Source organism: Neomonachus schauinslandi, chromosome 6, assembly GCF_002201575.2.
Source record: "Neomonachus schauinslandi chromosome 6, ASM220157v2, whole genome shotgun sequence".
NCBI classification, from domain to species: Eukaryota; Metazoa; Chordata; class Mammalia; order Carnivora; family Phocidae; genus Neomonachus; species Neomonachus schauinslandi.
This window is the reverse complement of record NC_058408.1, coordinates 17203080-17219959: the sequence shown is the minus strand read 5'-3', so window position 1 is coordinate 17219959 and position 16880 is coordinate 17203080.

Sequence of the window (16880 nt, the reverse complement as noted above, 5' to 3'; positions counted from 1 at the left end):
TCAATGTATCATATAACATTAGAAAAAGTGACCATGAATTAGTTACAAACTAGAGTAAATTGCTAAAGAAGCTCAGACCATGACTTCTGATCATGTCATTCTGTCATTACAATAATTTGAAAACCAATAACAGAAGATAATTGTAAACATTGATTATGTCCAAAAATCAGCACCTGACATGGGCCTCCTTGTGCATGACTATGTTCCTTCATGAAGGCTTTCAGGGAGAATCGATTTCCTTGCCCTTTCCAGTTTCTAGGGGTTGACTACATGCCTTGGCTTTAGCTCCCTTTCTCTGTCTTCAAAGTCAACAACAACCTATCAACTCCTCAAGTCACACCCTTTATTCCATTCTTCTGACTCTCTTCCACTTTTAATGATTCATGTGATTACTATAGCCACCTGGGTAATCCAGAATAATCTCTCTATCTCAAAATCTTTAACTTCAATTATGTCTACAGGCTCCTTTGCCATGTAAAGCAACATTTCACTGGGAATACTGGGGGTAAGATGAGGATTTGGACATATTTGGGGGATTATTCTGCCTACTACAACCAGTAAACATGAAAAATGAAATGACTTGATGAAGAACACAACCTAGAGAAGAGCAAAGAAATGTGAATAACAGCTTGAAAATGTAAGTGCAAAAATAAGTAAAATGAAAATAGTGGAGATTAAAAAATCTGACTTTAAGTGATATGATATATAATTATATTATAAAAGTAGAGAAGATACAAATAAACTAAAATGTAGAATGATACAGAAAATAGCTGACAGAATAAAGAAACTATTTTTTTAAAAATGGATCAATAAATTTTAAGGCATGAGACAAAACGGACATATTTCCAGAAAATGACCAAATACAAAATTAGTACCAGGTGAATTTAAAAACGAAGTTGAGACGCACCTGGGTGGCTCAGTCAATTAAGCATCCAACTCTTGATTTCAGCTCAGGTCATAATCTCAGGGTAGTGAGATCGAGCCCCACGTCAGGCTCTGCACTGCATGTGTGGCCTGCTTAAGATTTTCTCTCTTCCTCTCCCCCTGCCCCTCTCACCTCCCTCTCTAAAAAATAAATAAGTAAATAAAAATTTGTTAGAAATAGATTTTGAATCAAAACCATTGCACATCCTTAAACCCCAAGCACTGTTGGCCTTATAGCATAGTTTGCCATATTTCTTGAGACAAATAGCCTTAACTGTATATGAGTTTTCCCAAAATGGAAAAATGGAAAGCTAATGTGCTCAGTATATTAGGTTACTACTATACCGCTAATAAAATATAACACAGAGCTTACTGCAGGAACAACAAAAGTAGGATTGTCACTGTCACCACCATCAACACCATGACCATAATGTTCCAGCACAGTAGGAGGTTCCCTGATCAATGTAATATGACAAGGAAATTACTTAAATTGATCATTTAAATAAAGAAATAGATAACATTTATTATTTGCAGATATTATATTCTTACAAGATAGGGAAACCAATAGATTTACTAGACAAATCCTAGCTTTAGTCTTCAAAGAAAGAATCAGGAGAGAACCTGGGAGGTATAGGAAAATGGAAAAATAAGCAATTTTCCTGAGAAGACAGAAAGATAATATAACTTGTAGAAGGTAGACTTTTATTTATTTATTTTATTTTTTTAAAGATTTTATTTTTTTAAGTAAGCTCTACTCCCAAAATGGGGCTTGAACTCATGACCCTGAGATCAAGAGTTGAATACTCCTCTGACTGAGCCAAACAGACACCTCTAGAAGGTAGATTTTATTTTTTTAAATATTTTATTTACTTATTTGATAGAAAAAGAGAGAGAGAGAGAGCACAAGCAGGGGGAGCGGCAGGCAGAGGGAGAAGCAGGCTCCCCTCGGAGTAGGGAGCCCGATGCAGGACTCAATCCCATGATCCTGGGATCGTGACCTGAGCCAAAGGCAGATAGTTAACCGAATGAGCCACCCAGGTGCCCTAGAAGGGCTTTTAGAAGAGATGTATTATCTATATGCACCCACTTTTACAAGAGAGAACAACAAATGCTTGGTATACACATGGGAGTAGGGAGTTAAGGACATAATTGTATAATTCCAAGTTTGTTTTTTTCCTGAGGAGAAAAATACTAATACTTATAGATGAGGGCCAAATGTAGGAAGCTAGTGAGAGTAGATTCAAATGGTTTTTGTAGAGTGAGAGTGAGTCAATGAGAAAAAGTAAGATTGCAATGTTGAAGTTTAGATTGGTGTTCGTGTCTGTAGATATTTTTATGAAATTAGTATTTTAGTTGTGTAATTATTTCTAACTGCTAATGCTAAGCAGTATGTAACAGATACCTGTGTTTGACAATTTGATAAAGAAACATAAGGAAAGGCTAAAGGACAAATTAGTTTGGTGGTTTGAGAAAGGGCTATTTTAAAAAGTGACTCAAGGGTGCTCAACATTGCTTGGCATCAGGAAAATCCAAATCAAAACCTCAATGAGATACCACCTCACACCAGTCAGAATGGCTAAAATTAACAAGTCAGGAAACGACAGATGTTGGCGGGGATGCGGAGAAAGGGGAACCCTCCTACACTGTTGGTGGGAATGCAAGCTGGTGCAGCCACTCTGGAAAACAGTATGGAGGTTCCTCAAAAAGTTGAAAATAGAGCTACCCTACGATCCAGCAATTGCACTACTGGGTATTTACCCCAAAGATACAAATGTAGGGATCCGAAGGGGTACGTGCACACTGATGTTTATAGCAGCAATGTCCACAATAGCCAAACTGTGGAAAGAGCCAAGATGTCCATCGACAGATGAATGAATAAAGAAGATGTGGTATATATATACAATGGAATATTATGCAGCCATCAAAAGGAATGAAATCTTGCCATTTGCAATGACGTGGATGGAACTGGAGGGTATTATGCTGAGTGAATAAGTCAATCAGAGAAAGACATGTATCATATGCTCTCACTGACATGAGGAATTCTTAATCTCAGGAAATAAACTGAGGGTTGCTGGAGTGGGGCATGGGGTGGGAGGGATGGGGTGGCTGGGTGATAGACATTGGGGAAGGTATGTGCTATGGTGAGTGCTGTGAATTGTGCAAGACTGTTGAATCACAGACCTGTACCTCTGAAACAAATAATACATTATATGTTAAAAAAAAAAAAAGTGACTCAAGGAATCTAAGCTGGATATAGATGAAAAAGACAGCAAGGTAAATGGTGGGGAAAACCCACTATACTTAGGCATATTATTTCCAACTATACAAAATCAAAGATAAAGAAAAATATCTTGAAAGAAGTCAGAGAAAAAAAAAAACTCATATAAAGGGGAAAAAAGGTAAGAATTACATCCAATGTCTCCTCAAAAACCACGTGAGCAAGAACAGAGTGTAGTGAAATATTTAAAGTGTTGAGAGAAAAAAACCCAACAGCCTTAGAATTCTGTACCCTGCAAAATTATCCAAAAGTGAAAGATATATAGATTTTCTCAGATAAACAAAAATTGAGGGAATTTGTTGCCAGTAGACCTGCCTTGCAAGAAATGTTAAAAGAAGTTCTATGAAGAGAAGAAAAATATAGGTCAGAAACTTTAATCTACATAAAGGAGGAATATCAAAGAAAAATTAAGTGAAGGTAAAATAAAAACTTATTTTTCTTATTTTTAATTGATCTAATAGATAACAGTTGGCTCAAAATAATAGCGACAGTGTAGTAGATTATGCTTATGTATATATGATATCTATATTTATGCATACATATATTTATGTATATTTATTTACTTATTTATTTTTCTTAGAGAGGGGGTGGGGGGGCGAGGGGAAGAGAGAGAGAATCCTAAGCAGGCTCCATCAAGATCCACATAAAGCTCAATCTCACAACACTGAGATCATGACCTGAGCCAAAATTAAGAATTGGATGCATAATCGACTGAGCCATTCAGGAGCCCCTGTTTATGTATATTTAGTATTTGCTTACATGCATATATATGTGTATACATATAGACACACACATGTCTATGTATGTTTATGTACAAGTGAAATGAATGAAAGCAATGATATAAGGTATGGAATGAAGGAATCAGGATTACCTTGTTGTAAGGAATTAGGATTACATTCTTATTGGGGCACCTGGGTGGCTCAGTCATTTGAGCATCTGCCTTCAGCTCAGGTTGTGATCCTGGGGTTCTGGGATCAAGCCCTGTGTCTCTGCACTCAGTGGGGAGTCTGCTTGTCTCCCTCTCTCTCTGCCCTTCCCCCCGCTCATGCTTGCTCTCTCTCGTGATCTCTCTCTCTCTCTCAGATAAATGGATAAAATCTTTAAAAAAAGGATTATTTTGTTATTATAAAGTTTCATAGGGAAAACGGAAATAAGTTAATGGCCTGGGAGTTCTGATAATAGTCATTAAAAAGATTAAGTGGGAAAAATTTAGTAGGAAACTGAAAGAAGTAGGAAGTTGTATTTAGAACATGAGTGGTAAAAACTTAATAATCTAGGGACACGTGGGTGGCTCAGTCGGTTAAGCCTCTGCCTTCGGCTCAGGTCATGATCCCAGGATCCTGGGATCGAGTCCTGAATTGGGCTCCTTGCTTGGCAGGGAGCCTGCTTCTCCCTCTGCCTGCCACTCCCCCTCCTTGTGCTCTCTTTCTCTCTCTGACAAATAAATAATTTTTTTTTAAGAAATTAAAAATTTAAACTCAATAATATCCTGAAAAAATATAAATCTCAAACAAGAACTTTAAGTATACGCCAGCTATTAGAATAGTTGTTAGCCTACAGAAGTTGTTATGGCCTGCTGTATACAACATAGATCAAATGGGAACATGAAGCAGCTGTGCTTAATGACTATTAATAAGATAATAAGGCTTTATCCTTTAAAAGACCCATGAACAGGAAAACCTAATGACAAGGTGAGATAATTTCAAATCAGGTGTGAAGAATGAAAAAATCAAATATATTTTGATGAAGGTGAATTGCTTCAGTTCTGACTTTATAGGTCTTGATACTTGCTAATTTGAAAGTCCTCTGGCCATATTAAATGCTATTTCCAAGCAAAAAAAAATACTACATTTAAGATATGCATATGTTCTTCATATAACTTTACAGAAATAATAATTGTAATATGGTCATTTCATATTCCCACAGGATATGGTTCCCAAAAGACCTCTATTTTGTATGTCATATCCATAACCTTTTACATTAAAATGTGCTTTTGCTAAGTGATTAGATGTGATCTGATGTGATCTGAGACGCTGTATCAGAGCCAATGAAAGCTATCATAATTTTAAGGTAGAAGCTCACATTATATTATAGCCCCTATAAAACACATTTCTATTCCTATTCTTTTCGTTAAAACACAATTTCTGAAAAACTGTAGAACTATTAAAAGACTTTCAGCATAACTCTTCAAAGGACATACCTTGCCTGGTACAAAAACATGTTACTAATATTTTATGTTAATTATCATAATAAACTGAATCAAGGTATTCACTTACTTTTCAAAGGATGCAAAATTTCCCCATAAGTTTAATTTCTTTTTTTTTTTTTTGAAGCTACTATAATCAAATCATTTTTTTCTGGCTTTCCCCCTGTTCCCTTTATACATTATCACACAAACACAGTCATATGATTTTTTGTGTACATAACTTTCTTCTGTATAAGCAACTTCCCTCATGGTGCACACTTCAATTACCTGCTGGAAAATATCTTGTGTAATTTTTATTCAAATAAAAAAGAAATACCTTCAAGCAGGCCTTATGACAAAGTCTTTAGAGGGCTTGATGATCCTTGTTTCAACAGCCAATATTTAATTCACGTTCACATTTAAGTAATACTTAAAATGTGTTTACTTTTTCATGTTATGTGTTACAAAATTTCATGTACAAAATGGATAACTTTCTTTTCCAGTTAGCCTCTGAAATAACTAGTGGCATTAAGGGAGAGATTTTCTAAAAGAGGTTTCTTTGTATGAGTATCTTAACTGATCAAATTGATCATTGCTATTACTAGATTTCTAACAAAGGGTAAATTGACTCATTTATTTTGTCTGTGGAACAAAAACAAGGTGACAGATCAATGTCTTGTCCACCCTCGCCTAGATCTCTAATGTTTCCACCGAGCAGGCTATTCCCATAATTCATGTGTTCTCCCTTAAGATGAATATGGATACTAATCGATGAAAGGGTAAAAATTACCACTGTTCCATCATGGCTTGAATGCAGATGGGAAATTGAAAATGGTGTTTCCCTTCACAGAGGATAGTCATTGAGTTAAATTTTCACTACACCCTTGAAACTAGCAGGACAAATACATGAACAGAAAATAGTTCTTTTTTGATTTTTCTTTGTGTTTTCATTAGGAGAGTGGGTTACTCCGCATTGAATTCCATGCATACATTGTTCATGCCCTGCATCTTTCCCTTTTGTGTAGTAACACAACCTATGTCTTTGGGGGGTAGCAATGAACTAGGTTAAAATGAAACAAAACAAAATAACAGAGAAATAAAAACATATGTAATTTATTTTATTCTTGGGATGCCTGGGTGGGTCAGTCCATTAAGCATCTGCCTTCAGCTCAGGTCATGATCCCAGGGTCCTGGGATCGAGTCCCACATCGGGCTCCTTGCTCAGCAGAATTATTTTATTCTTACTTTTAATGGTTTTATGGATGGACAATGAGACTTGAGTTGCATTTCAGTGGAAATTTCTCACTAGAGTAAGGAAAATAGGAAAGATACAAAGAAGGGAATTGAAAGCTGATTTGAAGGAGAAAGAACTGTGGGATTCCTCCATTTCTTCCTTAGTGGAGTTTTGGAACCAGACTTCTCTGTGAGTTGCCTTGTCGTAGCAAAACATTATCCAGGATTCGTAAAAATAATAATAGTAATAATAATAATAACAACAGTTATTATTGTTATTATTTCCTCTCTTTGGAATCTGGATTTTTTGTTCCTGGAATAATGTTTGACAGCCTGAAGCTGTTGGAAGGAAGTGAAGAGCTGCCCAGGGTCTGAAAGAAGCAGAATAAAAGGGAGTCTGGGATGTATTCTGAAATGGGATTGTATAGATGAATTATGTTCATGATGTATTTTAAAAAAACAATGTCCATACTTGGACAAAAAATATGGAGAAAAACTGTCCATTTATCCTGAAACTAGAGATGGGTTAAAATTAACATAGCATTAAAAGCAGTAATAAAATAAAAGTGACCTAAACAAACTGTTGTAACAAAAATACCAACAATTTTTTGCTTTTTCTTGGCCATGATGATAGTAGCTTCAGTATCAAGACATGTCCAGCCTCTGTGGCTGCCAGGACCTGGCAGTGGGCATGATGTCCTTTAGCTTTCTAAGAACAAATTTGGGCCAAATGGTGGCCAGAAAGAACATTCACAAATATTCTAGTGGACATAAGGATTCATGACATATTAGAGTAGAGGAAAAGAAGAACAGAACCCCTGCTAACCTGGACCAGTGGGATTTGGAATGGTCATATTGCAGACTATTCATGCAGAATGAAATTGAGCAAAGTTCAAAGCTACGTATATACATTAAATTTTTAATCAGTGCTGCAATTAAGTGACCTGCCATGAAATGGGAAGAGAAAATAAATAATTAAGAAAAACCTCTCCTTAGGAATGGAGAGAAAAGACTGCCGTCACCCAGTAGACTTCATCTCATCTCTTAAGAGCATGTATAGAGCAAAAAGGTGGAGGAAGAGTAAGTTTTTCCTCTCTGCTTCAGGGGGAACATTCATCTTTTTCTTCTGCCCTCTGACATCAGTGGTCCTTGTTCTTGGACCTCAGGACTTAGACCCAGACCCACACCATCAGCCCTCAGTTCTTAGGTTTTATGACTCAGAATGGGACTTAACACTATGGGTTCCCATGGTTCTCAGGCTTTTGGGTTTTGACTGCACCTCCAGTTTGCAAAGTGAAGATGTTGAGATATCTCAGCCTCCATAATTGTGTGAGCTAATCTTTCATAATAAATCTCTATCTATCTATCATCTATCTATCTATCTATCTATCTATCTATCTATCTATCTATCATCTATCTATCATCTATCATCTATCCTTGATTATCTTACTGGATCTGTTTCTCTGGGGAATCCTGGCTAATACAGTGTATGAAGTAAATCTACATTAAATATTATTAACTGGGATGTTGGTTAAACAACACACCCAATTCCATGAAGATGTAAGCCAATAATATTATTTAAAACCTAACTTTAAAATATGGAAGGGAGAGAAAAAAAGAAAAAAATATGGAAGGGAGACCTTTCAAGTAAGAGAATCATTCAAGTGTTATTGAGAAAGCCAGTAGCTACTAATCAATTCTTCAGTCTTACTTTCCAAAAGAAACTCACAAATTTAAGCCTTGCACATAGGGATGCCACTTAAATTTACATTCACCAGCCTTTTTTCTAAACCACTGGAAGACTTGTGCTTCCTACTTTCCCTTCTCTTCTCTTTGGGACAATGCAGAAAGTTGGTTGGACTCCAGAGAGAAGACCCACGTTGAGGATGGCAGAATAACTGACAATTAGAGCCCATATCCCAAGACTGTGGAGCCCCAATATCAGGCTTGCTTTGCTTTAATTTAAAATTTTATGTGATAGAGAAATAATTATTTTTAAGTAGCTGTTTTTTTTAAAGAGTATTTATTAAAGCAGTAAAACATGTGTCCTAAGCAATACACCAACCATAAATAAAAATTAAATAACTGCTAAGTTAAAAACACAAAAAAATGTAAACTGTTTATCCATGTAGGTTTGTGAAATCGAGTTATGCATATCTAAAATTCACAGCCATCTTGAGAATTTCTTTTAAAATTCCTTTAGATATTTAATTAATAAGAAAGTAGCTGTCACATTACTTCTTCTTCTTAAATGTCTTTCTTATTATAATCAGCCTATAGGAAATCCCTTGATAATTATTTCAATGTTTTGTTTGTTCAGTTTTGGTTACTCACTACACAGTCTTAATAAATTTAGTAGTGAACTTGGGAAATTAGGAGCTGGCTGTAATAATGAAATAAGATTTTTAATGTTCATAGAATTGCTACTCATTTGGAGATAAAAATACAGACTTTGAATGGTAAAACTATTTCTAATACTCTTTAGTTTTCCAAGTAAATTAGAGTATTGAGAAACAAAAACAAACAACTCTAAAACAGGATTGACAATTAAGCCTGAGTTTTAGGTCAGAATTTCAACTGAAAATATATTTTAACTATTCAGTTGTTGCAATCTAAATTATTTTAAATAATTATTTTAAATAATTATGTTGATGCTTATGGTTCAAGGATTAGTGATTCAATTATATAAACCCTTAATCTGTAGCTGGACAGTATGAAAAATTTGGCTACTTCTAAATTTAAGAGCATATGTTTAGACAAATATGTCTATTGGTCTTTCTCTCCTGACCAGAATATAGTAAACTGCCACAGTCCAATACAATACCAATATACCAAGAATTAGGTAAGGCTGGAAAGTCACATTAATAACATATTAAAAGATATTGGAAATATGTGGAAAATTTGACCTTCAGTTCCAGAATGGAGCCAATCTGAGGTGAGATGACCATCTCTGACTCTTTGATTCCTTGGGCATGTTTGCCACTTCTCCGTGTGGACGTTGGATTGTGTTTAGCCCATAAAGAAGATCCTTCTGGGAAGAGAGAAACTAGAAAATTCTTCTGGCTGCTTCAGAGGACTGGCCTAGCAGCGCGAAGAATTAAGGAACTGAAAACACTTTTTAACATAAGACATTTTCTGAGATCTGGGCAGCTTGTGAGAGACTGAGAACTATGCTAAGAACTGAAAAAAATGATATAATATAGTGTTTAGGAAACACATTTCTGATAATTTAGTTTAATGTAACTTAAAACCACAATGTGTTATCATAACACCTATATCAAAAAAGCTAAATTTAAAAGAACTTACAATAACAAAATGTTGGCAAATATGTAGAGCAAATGAAAAATTTCTGTATTGATAGTTAGAACATGAATTGTTTGCTAAAAAAGCTAAATACACACTCATATACATACACACACACACACACATGCATCTCATGGTCAAGCAGTTATAATCACTGGTATATAAAAATGAGTGCTCTGTCCATCAAAAGACATGGCCAAGGACAATATGGATGACCCTCATAGACATAAGCCCAATAGAAAGGGCACATGATGCATGAAATTTAAAAACTAGAAAAACTATAACGATAGAAGACAGAACAGCATTAACCTAATGATATTATCAACTAAAAGGGAACTTGAGTACTTCTGGGTTTTAGAAATATATTACACCCTTGTCTGTGTTGCTACAAAAGTGTAAAGTATGAAAAACTCATCAAGCTCTGCATTCAATTCTTATGTACTTTTATGTTTATTTTTTATACTTCAATGATATATTCACATTAACTACTGAAAAATTCTGGTTTCCTACTTAGAAGAATGAAGGCAACTAGTCAAATTTGTCTTTTATTACTCTAATTATTGTCTCTACTAGAAAAATGGGCACACCAGCACTCCCGGGATACCTGTAGCTATGTAAAATATTTAAAATATCTAACAGGCATTAGGATATAGATATTAACCCATCAAACCAGATTCAGTAAAAACTCAGGATGGATGCCAGTTAAAAAAAAAATAAGACAGTATTTTCACTGGTTTGTACTACTTGAATATTAGTCCTGACCATTATACAATGTTTAAGGGTATGGCTTCTACAATCAAAATAAATATTTTGATATCTTTCTTTACTACATAGCATTTGTCCGACCTTGACAATGTTACATACTAAGGCTCATTTTTTTTTTCATGTTTAAAGTGAGTATATCAGTACCTACCTTGAAAGGTCATAAACGATGCTCAGTAATGATTACTCTTCGTATTTAGTGAGTTATATAAACTTTCATTTTCAGTGATTTAATTAATTTAGATTATATGCAGACTTCCAAATCCTTCCTTTTCTTATTTTTCTCCTACTTCTGCAAAAATTTTCAAGCAATGAAATTTTCTATTACATTAAATAATTTAGATCTTTCAATATTACCCACCATCATATAATACAATGCTTCTATTGTGATAAAAATTACATTATAAGTACATTTAAAATGTTGGAAAATATTTCTCAATTATATTTAACAAGTTTCACAAAGATACAAGTATCAGAAAGAGGCTAAGAGATGAATGAAGGTGGTAGCAAAATCCCAAACACATATAATGCAAAACAATTTATTTTGGGTTTCTTTGTAGTATAAAATAGATTTGAATTTCCCTTAAATATATCTCATCAAAGAAGTGTGTATATTAAATTGTTCAGTATCTCATAAAATATATTTTCAGTAAGTGGTAAGCAGTATTTTATTTCAAAGACTAATAAAATGTATTTCCTTTTCAACATGCAATTTAGTGTTTCAATGTTAATTATGACTGTATTATATGGGTTTGATGTTTGTTTCTGCAGGACTGTTGTTCAAACTATATGAACAGATTATAACAAATACCTACTGTTCTAGACAACTGGCTGGTTACAAATGTGAATTCTGTGGAAACATTTTGAGAAGTCTAGGAATAAAGAAAAGAAAGGACAAGGAAAAGAAGGGGAAGATGGGCAAGATAAAGTAGGGGAGGGGAAAGAGAGGAGAACAGAGAGAAGGAAAGTAAGTAGGGGAAAGAGAGAACTTGTATTTCCACACTCTACAAACTACTGAGAGTCTTTAATACATGATATAATTCCTAAATATTTAAACACAAATTTCTTAATAGAAGATAGTATACATAGCTTTTTACAAGGGGAAACAATATTTTACAAATATATTGGGTTATAGAAAATATAATGAGCATCGATATATGCATATGAGCTATTTAGGATATGTAAATGTTTTTCTTCTGGTCCTAAAGGAAAGGACATCATGGGCTTTTAGGAAAAAAAAACAAAAAACAAAAGTTTTTTTCAATGCTCAAAAACTATTTTATAAAGAAAAGAATAGATACTTTTTTTCATAAAATTTTCCAATTTTTATATTTCACTAATTGATAAAGACAGAGTTATCTTATAAAAGTTCTTAAAGTCTTCAGCTCTTTATTTCTTCCTTATCCTGTCATTTAACCGGTTCTTACTTTCCCTTTGGTAGATGGAAGTTAGTTCTAGAAACTTGATTAGGTTCAGCTGATATTAGATGTTCAGTATTACATTGTATCAGTGACACATAATGTCTGGTTATTACGTATTTAATTAAGATTGATCTGTGGTTCAGATGGTGATATCATATTCCCTCCATTAGAGAGACCTCCTGAAGTACTTATTGGTTTTATACATTGATGGCCCTTCCCTGAATCAGACTTCATTAAAGGATTACTCTTGTCACTACTGTCAGCTAGAACTCCATTTATATAAATATTACTACCTTGGCTTTCTTTTCACATCCATTTGCTTGATAAATATTTCTTCATCCCCTCACTTTCAATCTTCATGTGTCTTTAGGTCTGAAATGAGTCTCTTGTAGGCAGCATTTAGATGGGTCTTGTTTTTTATCCATTCTGTCACCCTGTCTTTTGATTGTAGCAGTTAGGCCCTTTACATTCAAAGTAATAGTTGATAGATATGTATTTGTTGCCATTTTTTATTTGTTTTGTGGTTATTTTTATAGTTCTTCTCTGTTTCCTTCTTCCCTTGCTCTCTTCCCTCATGATAACTTGGCTCTATTTAGTGATACATTTGGATTCCTTTCTCCTTATTTTCTGCATATCTGTTACTGGGTTTTGATTTGTGGTTACCATTAGGTTTATAAATAACATTGTCTGCATTTAGAAGTCTATATTAAGTTGATGGTCAATTAAGTTTGAATCCATTTCTTTACTGCTCTCCTCCCCACATTTTAAAGGTATATGGTGTCATCCTTTTATTTTGTGAGTCCCTTGACTGATTTTTATAGATACACTTATTTTTACTGTTTACGTGCTTACTACTTATCTTACTCTTACTTATGGTCTTTCCTTTCCACTCAGAGTCCTCTTTAAAATTTCTTTTAGGGCTGTTTTAGTAGTCATAAATTCCTTTAACTTTTGTTTGTCTGGGAAACTATTTCCCCTTCTATTCTGAATGATAGCCTTACTGGATAGAGTATTCTTGGCTACAGATTTTTTCCTTTCAGCACTTTGAATGTATCATGCCACTGCCTTCTGGCCTATAAAGTTTCTTCTAAAAAATCCACTGATTGCTTTATGGGGTTTCCCTTGTATGTAACTATCTTTTCTTCTCTTCCTACTTTTAAAATTCTCTATCATTATTTTTTTGCCATTTTAACTATATGTGTCTTGGTGTGGATCTCCTTGGGTTGATTTTGTTGGGGGAATCTCTCTGCCTCCTGAATCTGGATATCCGTTTCCTTCCCTAGATTAGGGAAGTTTTCAGCTATTATTTCCTCAAATAAATTTTCTTCTCCCTTTGCTCTCTCTTCTGGAATCCCTATAATCCAAATGTTATTATGCTTGATGGAGTTATTGAGTTTCCTAAGTCTATTCTCATTTTGCATATTTTTTTTTCTCTCACCTGCTCAACTTGATTACTTTTCATTACTCTGTGCTAATTTGTTCTGCTATTTATTACAATCTGATGTATTTTAAATTTCACTTTTGTGTTCTTCATCTCTGATTGGTTCATTTTTATCTCTTTGTTAAGGGACTTACTGATGTCCTTCACTCATTTCTCTAGTCCAGTGAGGATGTTTATGATCATTACTTTAAATTCTCTATCAGGCATATTAGCTATCTCCATTTCATTTAGGTTTTTTGCTGTGGTTATAAAACTCCATTTATTTTATTTATTTTTTAATTTAAATTCAATTAGCCAATGTATAGTACATCATTGGTTTCAAGTATAACGTTCAATAAATTATCAGTTGTGTATAACACCCAGTGCTCATCACATCACATGCCCTCCTTAATGCCCATCACCCAATTACCCCAACCTCCTACTCATCCCCCCTCCAGCAGCCCTCAGTTTGTTTCCTATAGTTAATAGTCTTTCACGGTTTTTCTCCCACTCTGATGACTTCCCATTCTGTTTTCCCTCCCTTCCCCTACAGTCCTCTGCTGTTTCTTATATTCCACATATGAATGAAGCCATATTATAATTCTCTTTCTCTGATTGACTTATTTTGCTCAGCATAATACCTTCCAGTTCCATCCATATCAATGTAAATGGCAAGTATTCATCCCTTCTGATGGCTGAGTAATATTCCATTGTATATTAAAACTTCATTTATAAAGACAAATAATTATCAATTATGGCAATTGCCCTAGAATGAATAAATTATTAATTCTTTTCTTTTACTTGACAATTACCCAGGGCAAGGAGTTTGTGCCTCAAATATTTTTAATAGTGTCCAGTATTACTGATTTTGAGGTGGATGAGTATTAGAAGATATTTTCATTGTTCTTGATTAATTTCTTCTCCTAAAGAAAAGTGTACAGGTACACCATTGCCTAAGTGATTTCAGTGTCTCCAATATACAACATACATTTTCCCCTTCTTGTCAGACTTGTCCTTGTGACTTATTTTGGCCAATGAATGTACGAGGACTTCACCATCCAAACAAAAACTTCAAACATAATTGCATGAATTAGCTGAATCTCTTGTGTTTCTATCTTCTATAATGAGATAAGCATGTCTTATATAGGGGTTACACATTTATTCTTGGCCTGAAGCATGAAGACATGTGAAGCAGAGTCTAGCAAAGTCCACCCGGGCTGAACTGAGCTGGACAGATTCCTTCCCAACAAATCCATAAGCACCCAGCCAGACAGATCAACCACTAATTTGGGAGTGTGACCCACTCATGAAAGATTAGTGTGATCTAGTTTATAGCACACTCAGCTGCATTGGAAAACCTGCATATCTCTATTGCTTTGATAGCACCTATTATGCATTGACTTTGAGAAGCTAACTTTATTGGCAACACAATTCTGATTTTTCCAAGTTTACACTATTGTCTTAGGTCTGGGTCACATTATTGGGTCTTACTTTCTGCTTGCCAATTGATTAGACTCTATTTATCCTTAGCTATTATTGGATTTCTGAACCACAAGAATTTAAATGGATCCTCATTATAGTAATAAAATCCAATAGTGTTTATTAATGACTGTTTGATGTGCCTTATTATTTAGGACTCTTGTGTTTGGTGAATAATATTAAAAAATATATATTACATCATTTTAGACTAAGTTCTTAAGGATAATTGATTTGCATTTTGCCAATTATAAAATTTAATAAATTAAACTTTAACTTTGAAGTATGCCACAATGCTCAAGTCATTCTCACTTTGCCCTTAGCAAAGATCTCTAAGATGGATGCTCAGCTATGATGCCAGTATTTAGAAGTTCACAAGATAAGAATGATAGCATAGGAGTGAAACAGGGCAACAGTGAGAGCATCCATTATTTTGACTGCTACTAAGAATTAATGGACTCTGTCTGAATGACAAATAATAAAGTACTACTAGAATTTTTAAAATATTATTATTTTTTTAAAGATTTTATTTATTCATTTGAGACACAGAGATATAGAGAGAGAGAGAGCATGAGCAGTGGGAGAAGCAGAGGGAGAGGGAGAAGCAGACTCCCCACTGAGCCAGGAGCCCCATGTGGGGCTCAATCCCAGGACCCTGGGATCACGACCTGAGCCGAAGGCAGACGCTTAACCATCTGAGCCACCCAGGCACCCCTTTAAAATATTATTTTAATGGACTTGTTAGTGCTGGCAATTTAAAATCTTTGTTTAAAATTAACACTTTTTAAGGTTCTTTTTATTTTTGCATCTCTAAAGATATTAGTTAATATATTAAATATGTTTTAATCTGCTTAACTACTGTCTTTGAGCAAAACTTTCTTTTCTTAACTGAAATTCAAATTGATTTCAAGACAGAATGGTTATATCAAGTATAGAACTGATTTAATTACTGAATAATTTTGTGGATAGATTATACTTCTTCTGCCTTAGAACATATATCATAATATTATCACATCCTTCCTTCTTAAAATATTCAATCACCGACAAAATTGCACACAATCTAAATTTGTAGTAGCATTTATACTACTTAACATTCTTTGAATTATGTAATATATATAAATAAAAATGAGGAATTAATAGAAGTACAAAGGATAATTTCTGGCATAAGAGAATAGTTCTTCCAACTACCCATGAAGCCACTGAAAATCACTTATTTTATTTTATTTTATTTTATTTTATTTTATTTTATTTTATTTGCTTCAAGGATGGATTTGTTTAATGAGTGGGGAATGCAAATCTGGTTAAACAATTTGAGAGTGATTGCTGTTGCTGGCTGAATAAGACAATATAATATGAAAGGTCAAGACTAAGAGGAGACAAGAAGAGTATAGGAAATAGGATAATAAATTTTTTTTCATTATGAAAAGCACATATAATGGAAGAAATGACAGAATAAAATTGGCTCAAAATATGAGGGAAGTTTATCACAAGTAAATGTTATTTAGCAGTGTAGTAGGACATATTAAAGCAAAAGGTATGAACACCAATAATGAGACATTAATTTACTGTAAGTGGAATGGTATATGTTGAGAAGTACAAGAATAAATTTTACATTATTTCTAATGAATTTGCCTCTGCATTGACAACAAAAATCTCTAAAATAGAAAATAACAAATAATCAATGAAAAATCTAATTGTTTTTTAACCTATTTTTTATGTTAATCACCATACATTACATCATTAGTTTTTGATGTAGTGTTCCATGATTCATTGTTTGCATATAACACCCAGTGCTCCATGCAAGAATCTAATTGTTTGTAAAGATTGCGTAATAGGAGAATATATGCATTTGGAGTTTGTAATCTTGACATCTGAATT